Source organism: Notothenia rossii, assembly GCF_949606895.1.
Source record: "Notothenia rossii genome assembly, chromosome: 5".
NCBI classification, from domain to species: Eukaryota; Metazoa; Chordata; class Actinopteri; order Perciformes; family Nototheniidae; genus Notothenia; species Notothenia rossii.
The window spans coordinates 45,009,405-45,019,603 of NC_136903.1; the positions used below are offsets into that span (position 1 = coordinate 45,009,405).

General features: G+C 39.0%; 1 protein-coding gene across 5 annotated transcripts in view; it reads right to left on the reverse strand.

The window, feature by feature from the left end:
- The window catches only part of chst6 (carbohydrate sulfotransferase 6), an 88,036-nt gene extending 79,849 nt beyond the window's left edge, over window positions 1-8,187 (reverse strand). For 4 of the 5 annotated variants that reach the window (XR_013808289.1, XR_013808290.1, XR_013808291.1 and 1 more), the window contains exon 1: window positions 8,055-8,187. The gene's annotated coding sequence lies outside the window, so the exon portion shown is untranslated. The remainder of the gene's footprint in view (window positions 1-8,054) is intronic. The other variant, XM_079681881.1, reaches the window with a different exon arrangement.
- Between the last annotated feature and the right edge of the window lie 2,012 nt (window positions 8,188-10,199).

Genomic DNA, 10,199 nt, shown 5'->3' on the forward strand with positions numbered 1-10,199 from the left:
TCTCTCTTCATTGACTTCAATACATACATTTTCCGAAATAAGGTCCCATGGAGGTCCACCGGAAGGGGAAGGACTTCGCCTCTCTATAATAAGAACAACCACGGCGGAATATTACTGCCAAAAGTCACGTGAGTGAGTCACGTGACTTTTGGCGCCGTGAGAAGAAAAAGTTTTGTACTTGTAAAAAAAAGTTGTGTACTTGTAAAAAAAAGTTGTGTACTTGTGAAACATATGCTGAATTTGTCTCTGAAACATGATTTATTAGAAAAATGTTATGTGTTTGTTTGATGGATCCGTTGGATCCGTTTTTTCTTTGCAAAACTAAATGCATTAGTTTGTAGATGGTGTTTTGTATTTGCAAACCACATTGTGTTTGTTAGTGAATCATGAGGCATTTGTAAAACCTGTTTAGTTAGTTTGTTTGTGGAGTTATGGCAGGAAATTAGCTCCATACACTACCATCCACTAGTGGACATTTTTAAAAGCTATAGACACGTCTATTTAGATTAGCCCCACTTTAAAATAGTCTTTTAATCTTTATTTATTTGTATATTGTTTTATTTATTTTAAAGGTTTTTATTTTATTAGCTACATTCCCTTTTAAGTTGGTATTTTAACATTTTTACTCTTATAATTCTTATAATTTATTTAGTTTGTATTATTATTATTATTATTATTATGATCTTATTTGGGTTTTTATTTATATTGGTTTATTTATTGTGTTTTATTTTGTATTATCATACCTTTTAGCTCCTGTGTTTCTTAAAGTGTTAAACTGTTATATCATGTTGCTATGATGTATGATTTTAAATTGTGAGTGTGCCTTGTTAAAGCACCTTGAGCTGCACCCTGGTGTATGATACAAATAAAGCTTAATTTATATTATTATCTATTATTCAATGAGGTGAAACAACCATCAATATGAACTTAAATTGATATAACATCCTTTTTTTTAGAAAATCGATTTTAAAATAATAGGAGATGAGATTTGTTAACATGAAAAAGGTATAAACTTCCACTCCGTACCTGGTTTTGATAATACAAATGTATTATTTTATCAAATGTTTCATTGTGAAATCTTTCAGTGAATTATAAGAATTGGACCTTCTTTGAAGTAATAGGCACATATCCTTAAAGGGCCACACAGTGCAGACCACTCCAATTACATAATTAAACCACACCGCATCTCAAATAAGGGCTGGACACCCTATATATAACTATATTATACTATACTAAACTATACTATACTAGTATAGTTTATTATAGTATAATATAGTTTAGTATAATATAATATAGTATAGTTTAGTATAGTATAGTATAGTTTAGTATAGTATAGTATAGGGCTGTGCAATTAATCGTATTTTAAATCGCGATTACGATTATGGCTTGCGACGATTATGAAAACAGCATAATTGACAAAATACGATTATTTTGCTGGGTGCGCTTTCACCCCTCCCTAAAAGCCCACTCGGCCAATTGGGATTGACATGTGTTGTGAGTGTTCAGCGCGAGCGAAGATGTCAGAACAAGAGCAGCAACTCGTTAAAAAGAAGGCTCGCGGGGAAATTCCCAGTCGATCGCGAGATGTGTCTAAAAATAGAACAACAATATTCAGTTTTATCGTTAATGTCCTGTAACATAATCTTCCTGTGCTTTGTGATTGGCCAGGGTCACCCCATGTGTCGGGCTTGCTTGGCTGGTGGGCAGTGGGCACTATTTCGCTGACGTTGTCCGTGTCCGTGTCAACCGGTGTCAGCAGGAGTGACATTCCGCACACACACAAGACCGCAATTATGGCAGAAGCAAAAAAGCACAAAATATATAATTTTCACTCCGAGTGGGAGGATGATTATTTTTCTATCTATTCCAATTCAAAGTCCATCTGTCTCATCTGCAGTGCGAGTGTGGCTTTATCGAAGAAGGGTCATTTAGGAGCGGCATTTCAAAACAGTGCACAAACGCTACGAGACGGAATTCCCTCCTACTTTCCCTCTGCTCTACGCTCCCAAAAGGGGAGGGACCTGAAAGGACAGCTAAATGCACAGCAGTCCATTTTCACCAGGCCCAACAACAAGAGCAAGGCTGCTACCATAGCATCTTATCGTGTCAGTCACGTTCTTGCGAAACACATGACGTCTTTCAAAGACAGCGAAGTTGTGAAAGAAGCATTCCTGGAGGCTTCCGGCGCGCTTTTGGGGGACAGTAAAAATAACAGTAGCATTTCAACAGGTTTTTTATATAATAAAAACTCAAGTTAGATACCGTTATTAATCAGCTGTAAGTTTTAGTTTGTTTGAAGTCATTCATTATAATTATTGTAAAAAATGGTATAAGAATGCAAACATTAAGATCTGCAGTGGCGGCCGGCCCATAGGGGCGCTAGGGGCGCCGCCCCACCTCTTCCCACATACACATTTAAAAATTTTTTAATTAGAATTTAAAAAATATATATATATATATTTAAAAAATATATATATTTTATATTTTTTATTTTTAATGAACAAGGTAAATATCATACAAGTGGTATCAGCAAAATGTATAATCTACAATAAAATCTTGTTTAAAATTGTGTTACGATGTCTAAAGTTACTGATAAGTCACATGTTTCCTGCCTGGCCTTGCCCTTGGCATTATTTTATCATTACGGGGCGCTGCCCCCGAGCCAAACAGCAGCAACCAGCACGTTGCAAAAGTCTCAATAGTAAACTGTGCCGCCGAAACATAATTTCAGCCAATCAGCGCCGTCAAATATTTTCGTCACGAGAGCGCTCACGTTGGCGCCCACGTTGCTTACCTGCGTTTACGTGAGTTGTTTTTTAGACTTGTGAGGAACTGGGGTAGTATCTATAGTAACGCAGTGTAGGCGGAGCCGTGACGTCATCTTCAGTGAGCTCCCCAGAAAGACAACACAGCCGTTAGCTCTTAGCACTCAGCGCTCACAGCTCTTCATATCTGTTCAGAAACTAGAGAAAAGTTAAACAAGTACAAACCACATACTGTCTGTGTCATGGCGAATACAGTCGCTGGTTTATTTATGTCTGTATAGGCCGTTGTTGTGAGTGTGGACGGTCGGAGCATTTACAACGTTAGCTTAGCCAAATCTCCATTAGAAAACACGCATTTTAAAAGGTTTTTCGCCTGCCGTCTGTCTGCAGACTTGTCAAAGCCTTAATTCATGGTTTTTACTATCCGGTATCAGTATGTTGTTACTTCGGCATCATTTTGAAACGTGTATTACAATTAAATCACGGTCAAATATGTTCATCTTGTTGTAGTTGTAGCCCCCTTGACAGCGATTCTCTCTCTAGTTTAGACTGCGGTCAAGCCAGCCAGCCTCACGTGATATTGCGGTGCGCGAATATCCTAGGCATTAGGGTGGAGTAAAAAAAAAATCCTCCCTCTGTGTTTAGATGAGAATAAAACAAAAACTGTCCAGTATCAAAGACTGATTTCACTTCAGGGTGATAGCAGGACATCCCATCTAGTCACTCAGAAAAAATCAGGACATTCTGATGTACAGTTTCAAAATAAAAGACCTTTGGGGACAGGGATGATAGCTCATATATGAGACTTCAAAGATATTTTATTTTGAAACTACATCAGAATGTCCTGATTTTTTTTGAGTGACGACATGGGGTGCCCTGCTATCACCCTGGAGTGAGATGGATCTATGATACAGGACAGTATTTGTTTTATTCTCATCCAAAAACAGGGATGATAGCTCATGAGACTTCAAAGGACTTTTATTTTTGAAACTCTACATCAGAATGTCCTGATTTTTTCTGAGTGACTAGATGGGATGTCCTGCTATCACCCTGAAGTGAAATGAGTCTTTGATACTGGACAATTTTTGTTTTATTCTCATCTAAACACAGAGGGATGATTTTTTTTTACTCTACCGTAATGCATAGGATATTCGCGCACCGCAATATCACGTGAGGGCTGACTTGACTAGGTTTTCCCGAGGCTGACTTGACCGCAGTTAGTTTAGCATACTCAGCCCGACTCAGCCTGGTTGTTCCTGGCCCTAGAACCACGATTTTATGGGGCCATTACACATAGCCGTGGGAACATGTTTCAAATGGGGGGTGCTGTGGGGATGACACCAGGGCTGGTTCTGACCAATGTGCTGCTAGGCAAGATTTTAGCTGGCAATGAAAAACCTCTACAAAAGACCAATACACTGCAAAAAGAGAAATATATTGACATGGTGGACAGCTTATATAACAAGGCTTCAAATGTATTATATATTATAACATGTTTTAAATTGGGGGGTGGACTTCACATCCTCTAGGGGGGTCCGGGGGGTATCCCCCCGCGAAGATTTTTTTATCATTTTAAAGTAAAATGCTTCCATCTGGTGCACTTTGAGCGCCCAATTAGAGACTGATCTAGGGGGTACAACTCTAAACACCCATATGAAAAAGATCGGTTTGCATTTTATTAATCAAATAAGTAGGTATGTGAACATTTTCAATAACCTACCATAGCCAATAACAAATACATGTAACTTATTTTATTTGTGTTGTTCATTCATATCTTATTTTACCAGTTAACATTTATTTATTTATGTATATTTTAAAATCTCTCCAGTTTTAAACGATATTTTTGGTTTACTGTCCTATAGTATACATTGCAATGATTTCAAACCTGTTTTTATTTATCCTAATAATTATAAAGGTGTGCCTTGGAAATATTTGTTTACATAAATTGTGATCAAAACGTTTGAGACCCACTGAGATAACTTCGACTAAAGTGAACTATCTAAGCCCTAAGAGTCCTTTACCTCACTGAGCCTCTCAGTCTGACAGGAGAGGACTCTCCCTCCACATTATTGTAGAAACAGCTTCTTATATCCGTTAGCGCAGCAGAAGCTAACAACAATCCCCGCCGGTACCGCGGTATCCCCTCTCTCTATCTCTCTCACTTTGGCTGTGAGCTGCGGGCGCCTGCTAAGCCAACATCCCCCACTTTCATCACTTACAGCGCCCATCGTACAGGGCAAATGGAAAATGTAACCGGGGTGAAAAGGTTGTTATCTTTACTTAATTATGAATGTTGTTACATCAAGGCTGAAAATTCGTTTTTTTTAAATTATATCTTGTGGAAGTGCAGATCCCCTGTCCTTCACCAGGGGGTGCTGCAGCACCCTCAGCACCCCTACTTCCCACGGCCCTGCCATTACATCACCAGAAGTCCCAATTTAAGGGGTCATTTTTCCCAAAACAAATTTTTTTACTCACTATATCAACAGCCCCACCAAAAATATTTTCCACCAGCCGCCACTGAAGATCTGTTCTGTTTAAATTGATTATAGTCTATTATCAATTCAGGTTAAGAAACTAGTGTTGCTTGCATCCTATTTTAAAGGCATTTCTTTTTATACTCTAATAAAATGCAACAAAAAAAGGGTTTGATTCTATTAATTTTGTCTTTTTTGTTGCACTTTGGCAGCAGATTCCTGTGTAGCTTCAGATCTGAGTTGTCTTATTAGTAAGCCTCATTTATACTTTTTCCAGCAACACTATTTTTATATAATGGCAAATAAAGGCTTCAGAGTCTTTTCTTTTTTTCCTTTGTCATATGTGGCAGCACTGCCACAAGTTCCTCTTCAGAGAGGGTCTTCAGTAGGCTACAGGTGGCAATATTGTCACCTGCCTGCGCTCATCTCTGAAACCAGACCATGTAAACAGGCTGGTGTTTCTTGTAAAAAATCTTTAAGAGATGACATGAGCAGCCCTACCAGCATTTGCCATGGTGGCCAAAACATTTTTATTTGGTCTTAAATTGTAGTTCAACATTTATTTCCTGTTACTTCTGGACCATGACGGTTGGCCAGCCTTCAACGTTTAACTCAGTGGAATATGTTGAATATGTTGAACCAAAATATTGGCTATAAGTTAAGGAGTTTTCAGTAGCTTGTGACAGTGCACTGCAACATATTTGATTTAATTTATTTTGATCTAATTTATTTTTATTTATCATATTAATATATGTTTAATATGGTTTTGGAAGTGCGCTCCAAAATATTTGTTGATCTTGTTTATTGGTAAAATATTATTTGTTTTAAAGTTCAATAAATGGTCAATGAATAATCGTCAAAATAATCGTGATATCAATTATTGGCCCAAATAATCGTGATTATGATTTTTGCCATAATCGCACAGCCCTAGTATAATATAGTATAGTTTAGTATAGTATAGTTTAGTATAGTTTAGTATTGTAAAGTGTAGTATAGTGTATTATAATATAGTAAAGTGTAGTATAGTGTAATATAGGATAGTTTAGTATAGTATAGTTTAGTATAGTAGTATAGCTCAGCGACTCAGTTAAACAATAGTCTGACTGAAATGACACTGTGTGTAGGTTACAAAATGGATCTGCAGGAAATAATACTGTATTCCTACTGTATCAGTTAATAATAATAATAATACTTTTACTTTATATATCGCTTTTCCAAGTGCTCAGAGACGCAGTTACAAGTTTTGTATGTTCTGCTTATTTCTGAGGATGCAGTGTCCCAGAAACATGCTGTGCTCAGCTGTCTAAACTCATGAACAATTACCCAAGAAGCTTCTCACGGTGTTTCAGGGTTTCACGCAGCTGCATATAAAGCCATGACAAGGGCATTGTGTTCAGAGGACAGATACACTAAGACAGGCTGTCTTCTTCAGGAATATCCTCAAACAACTACCCACTTTGTCATCTCTTTTTGACAAAGGCTATCTTGCTGTTAACTAAATGCAAACATCTTAATGAAATATTAAACATCAGAACTAGCTATGCGAGATCCGGATTATGATAGAACAAACAGCATATTGACAATTTAGATTGATGTTTGGGTGAATTAAATAAAACGCTCATGTCATGCTGAAGGTTTTTGTTCGTTGAGTGATCAGTGATGGGATCATTGATGACACAACATCATCATTCTTCATTACCTCTGCTGTCAGATTGGAGGTCTCTGTTTACATAAGATACATCTCCGAATTCGTTTGGTTTTAAAATTAGATATGTCTGATGTTGCCATATATAATCAAATTTAGAAAGATCATCCCATATTTTCTTGTTTTACCCTAATACATCCTACCATACTGCCCAGCAATTCAGACCCTTCCCCACAGAGGGTACTCACATTACCCAGATGAGCCTGTCCCTTCCTGGGTCTATTGTAAGGTGAGTCACTGAGGCTGAACCTGGGATGCCTCAGGGCATAGTCCTTCATTGTTCTTGATTGGAATTACCCCAGTTAATGAATGTTGGCACTACCAGTGTGACATTTGGTGAATCACTTTAAGCTGCCTGCACCTGCTGTATGAAAAGTGATGTATAAATAAAGCTTTATTAATATTAGTAGTAGTAGTAGTAACCAAGTACTGTACTAAAGTACACTTTTGAGATAGTATACTTTATCTAGAATTCCATTTTTTGGTAGGCTACTTTGTTCTTCTACTCCACTACATTTGTTTAATACCTTTAGTTACTTCACAGATGAATGATGTGAAATATAATCAAGTGTTAAATCAGACTTCAGTTCCACCTGGAGTAAATTCACAAGCTACCCTGCAGTATACAAAGTCATTCAAACCAGCTGCACCTTTACCAGCTTTGAGAACACTTTCATGATCAATCATTATAAAACATATCATATATATTATTCTGAAATGGACCAATCTGCACAATGAAGTAGCCTACTTTTGGTACTTTAAGCATATATTGCAATCCTACACTCTGATACTTTACTTAGAAATCTGAGTAATTGTTCCACCTCTGTGTGTGCAGACCAGAGTAAATGGGTGTCATGGAGCCCCCTCCGTCAAACAAAACTCCAACTTTATTAAAAGTCTGCTTGGAGAGTTTGATTCAGAATATGTAGGCATTAAACAACAGCAAACCGTTAGACCCCGCACGGCTCTTTTTCTTCGTGAAGACGCGATGTTTGTCCGCTAGCGTCCTCCCCCGGTAACTACTCGTATCACTGAGGTGCCCAGAGACGGTCCTGGTCGGAGAGAAGGGCGAGATAATGTCTTCCCCTCTCCCACAGCATGTCTTACCTTCAGCCGTGTTCTTGGTCGTGGTGCCAGGAGCCGGAGCCGGTGCTCAGTCCTCTCCTCCCGCAGCTCGGAGCCTCTGCCGGTGTCGCCGTGTTTTGAGACGTTGCCAGCGGCTGTGCGGACTGAGGCAGTGGGCTGGTGCTCAGAAGAGGGGGGCGATGGCTGGACTGAGCGGGCGGGACCTGATATTAAAGGTCCCATGTCATGCTTTTCTGGTTATTACCCGTCCCCTTGTGTGTTACGAGGGTTTTTATGCATGTAAACGGTCTGTAATGTCACAAACAGAGCCGGCCCGACCCATTAAGCGACATAAGCGGCCGCTTAGGGCCCCGCAGCCACTAAGGGGCTCCCTAGCAAAAATAAATAAATGGAAAAATGAAAGAAAAAAATTAATCTCAGTACACCGTCGCCGTGATAACTATGTTTAATTAATTGTGTTAATATGCCTAGATTGCCTACTGTCAAAGTCATGTATTATATTATTGAGTCAATAATATAATTTACCTGAACCTCATAATGACACTAGAGAGGACGGCAGGATTGTAATTTCCCGTGTTCAGTGAATGCAACAGAGGCAAGACACCAGACCGACCAGAGAGTTGAATGGAAATAAACATCTGTCTTATTGGCTGACAGGTACCTATCCTGTGAGCTGTGACAATGTTTAAAATAAACTGTCAGTCTGACTGAGAGTTTTTGAAGATGCACATAAGAAACATTTTTCTTAAAAAAGACGACAATTCTCAAGTGGTGGCTCACACAACAACCCCAGAGCCACCACTTGAGCCAGGTAAACAAGGTATGTAAATGTCAATAGACTTCCAAGTTATGCGAACATTAAGCAAAGCATAAATTACAGCTTTGAATCGCGGGGGTAAGCTAAACCGTTAGTAAGTAGCTATAGCTAGCCAGATATATTAAATAAACCCTTTGTCATACAATCCAAATGTAATGTTTTTTTAGCTTTACCTGGTGATTTCAAAGAAAGCTCTCTGGAAAATGTTGACTTACTGTTCGACATGAAGCTAGAAGCTACCTTGCAATACACAGTTGATCCTGAGTCCTGTCAGTTAAAGTGTTTCATAGTTAGCTTAGCTAAGCATCAACCTAGCACTGAAATATATGGATGTTATGTGACAGTATTTCTGAGAAAAAGTAGGCTGAAATGGTGGCATAGTTGCCACTGCGTGTAAACAGCATGTTTGAACCATAGGTTTGAACGTATTTGCAGCAGTAAATGTTGCTGTTTGGCCACTGATGTTGCCATAACAACACCTGAATTTAAATGTGCAACCTCTTTTTGTGACAGATTTTTGAAATTATAATTCTTCTGAATGATATTCCTATTGACAGCTATTTTCTATGTGAACATTATGAGATGGACAGCCAGAGAGAATAAATGAAAAACAGGTATGAAGTACTATATGAGAAAACAAGAATACAGTTTATGTGATTTGTAAAATATCCATAAAGACAAATCTGTTTACAGTTCTGTTTCATATGGGTGTTGAGAGATGTATCCATAGATCTCTTCATTTTGCTCTCAAAGTGCACCAGATTGATGCTTTTAACTTAAATATTTAAAAAACATGCCCCCGGACCCCCCTAGAGGAGGTGAGGTCAACAGTGTTTACATGGTTATTTATACAATTTGTGTGCTTATGCTAACATCATAAGACAAAAGTTGGTTCCGTGTTGTGGTGAGAACGCGCGCGTGGGGGGGGGGCAAAGCTCGCTTAGGGCCCCCATAAGTCTAGGGCCGGCCCTGGTCACAAACCATCAAAATATGCCCTGTAGCGAGTAAAACTCTAACACAGAGAAGACCTGTATGCTGCCCCAGAACGCCTCGTTGGAGATTTCTCTTTTTCTTCCTGGGTACAGTGACGTGACCAGTGGCGGCCGGCCCATAGGGGCGCTAGGGGCGCCGCCCCACCTCTTCCCACATTCAAAAATATATGAATATTATTAGGGTAATTTTTTGAATCGAGTGGCCTGTGTTCATCGTCCATAACATACGCCTGCCCATACCATAACCCCACCACCACCATGGGCCACTCGATTCACAACATTACCCTAACCCTAACCCTAATCCTAACCCTCACACCAGATACTGACTGGTTTTCGGACCCCCCCAGACCCCCCCAA